The 2,717-nt window shown below is 37.5% G+C and overlaps 1 pseudogene; it reads left to right on the plus strand.

Moving 5' to 3' along the window:
- The first annotated feature begins 867 nt into the window (after positions 1 to 867).
- Positions 868 to 1,501, plus strand: LOC110291843 (annotated as a pseudogene).
- Positions 1,502 to 2,717: the final 1,216 nt, after the last annotated feature.

The raw sequence follows: 2,717 nt of genomic DNA on the forward strand, positions 1-2,717 counted from the left end.
CTACTTGGAATGATAAAGGAAGGGGAAGTAGGTGGGGATTTGTGTGAGAGGGGACTGGGAAGAAGGAGGCTGATAATGGTATGGAAGGTGAATAAATAAATAATTTTTAAATGGAATTAAAATAGAAAATCTGCTTAGAAATATGAGAGAACTAACATAATGATGAAGAACTGCATTCCCATAAGATTTAAAGAATGGGGAGGGATATAGCCCTGCACTCTCCCTTAAAGTATATATTATCTAGGGTGGTAGAATTTCCAGAGAGAATAGCTTTACACTAAAAAGCTTGTTCACGGCCTGAGAGGTTTACAGAGAGAACTTTGGGAGAAGCCTAAGTTAGTCAGAAAGGATTCCACAGGAAAAAAAAATACATTCATTTTGTTTTTAATAAAAATAAAAATTACAGTGAAATAATATGTTAGCTTAATTTTGCTCCATATTAAAAGGACCAAAATGCAAGGCACTAAGAGTTCCCTCCAAACATGTAAATGTTTTGGGGGAATTGTTTTTGTTTGCTTGTTTGTTTGTTTTGTTTGTTTTTTGTTTTTTCATTTTCAGCTCATAATACCGTAAAGAAGTAGCTCACTAAATTGTCCAGACTGGCCTTGAACTGAAGACACTCTTCTTAATTCAGCCACCAAGTTCCATAATTTTAGTCACATTTTCCTTAAACATGCACATTTTTGGTTTGTGAATTAACTTACTTAAGTCTAGTATATCAATCCTGACTTCAGTCCTATTCATGATACAGTGAGTAGAACTTAAGATGTTATTTTAGGAAATATTCACAGAAACTAAGGAAGATGACTTTAATAAAAATATTCTTAGTCCATCTCATGTCAACATAAATATGTGAAATCTGGAGCGATGGACATCTCTCTGGACAACTGGCACAAGCACTGCAAAACCGGGGATAAGCAAAAACCCTACCACAAGAATTAGAGAGCTGGGATGGCCTGCTGCCAACACGAAGATTAGCCCTCACCTCATACACACAGTCCACGTTTGAGGAGGCAATAAGAAGTACCGTACCCTGAGATTGGATGCGGGGAACTATTCCTGGGGCTCTGAGTGTTGTACTCGCAAAACAAGGATCATTGATATTGTCTACAGTGCATCCAACAATGAGCTTTTCTGCACCAAGACCCTGGTGAAGAACTTCATCTTGCTTATTGACAGCACGCCATACCGACAGTGGTTCGATTCCCACTATGCACTGCCCCTGGGCTGCAAGAAGGGGGCCATGCTGACTCCTGAGGAGGAAGAGATTTTAAATAAAAAACGATCAAAGAAAATTCAAAAGAAATACGACGAAAGGAAAAAGAATGCCAAAATCAGCAGTCTCCTGGAGGAGCAGTTCCATCAGGGCAAGCTTCAACACTGTATTGCCTCAAGACCAGGCCAGTGTGGCAGAGCAGACAGCTATGTGCTCGAAGGCAAGGAGCTGGAGTTCTATCTACAGAAGATATCTGTGTTGGCATTACACTGTTTCTGTCATTAATATGGAGGGAATAATGAGGAAGAAACGTAAAAGTGAATGAACTAACGGAAAATATTCCTAAAGAGCATGAATTTTTCTTAGTTTTTCACTTAGTCTCAATGTGTATCATCAGAATGAAAAACATGATATTGAGAAATATCTTACAACTGTCAAAAATTATGTGAAATTTATTGTGATACAGAGATTATGTTTTCATTTTCTGTGATAGTGATGAATTTATTATTACTATTTAAAAATTGAATATTTCATGGAAAGTATTGCTGGGGCAATAGTGCCTGTAGTCTGTCGTCTTGAAAAGAAAGAATATCACTTACTCCTGATTTTCTGTGCCTCATTGACTATGCTGGTCCATATACCCTTATATGAAATCCTTTTAAAAATGTTTTGTGTCACCATCTCAAATATAAGATGCATCTACATGTCCCGAGCTAATGTCTTGCCAGCAAGAACACACTCAGACAAAAGACAAAGCTTTATTGCTTCATCAGGAGGAAGACCCCCGAACCCTGGAAAATGGTGCTGCTTATATACACCTTAGCGTGATGTGTCAGCACCTGATTTGTTGCTCGCCCATCGACTCATTGCTATGCCCTGGGAAAGGCAATGACTTGGCACAAATTCACTCTTGCACCTGCGCACATTGCTTGTTTACCAGTTAGTCGCAGTGGAAGCCGGCGCCATCTTGTAATGGCGATTGCTCAAGGTTCTCCACATCTACATCCACAGTCTATGTGACATTCTGGGAAAACAGAAATTTTGTATTCTATGAAAAGTTACTAAGAGTCATGCATGAGAGTCACATGTGTTAGTAACTCCTATTTATAAGTATTTTTGGCATAACATATTCTGATCCATGTTAATTTCTCTAAGGTAAGAAAAATTTTAGCCATAATTCAAAGATAAATATACAAAGATACTTTGAACCAAATATGAAAACATTATTGCTATCAAAATAAATTGGTCTACAACAGAAGATAATTTGGTATCATCTGAGAAAAATGCATAGTGACCAAAGAAAATAACTACTAGGACCAAAGAGATAGCTTAGGAGGCAGAAAGACAATTTGACATGAACAAAATTTTTATGGTCTGAATTTGATTTTTTGAGTCTCATAGTTGACAAGAATCAGTTCCTGACAGTTTTCCCTTACTGCCACATCTATGCCTTGGCAAAGCCATGACTGTGTGTGTGTATATATATATATATACACATATA

Source organism: Mus caroli, chromosome 3 (genome assembly GCF_900094665.2).
Source record: "Mus caroli chromosome 3, CAROLI_EIJ_v1.1, whole genome shotgun sequence".
Classification (NCBI taxonomy): Eukaryota; Metazoa; Chordata; class Mammalia; order Rodentia; family Muridae; genus Mus; species Mus caroli.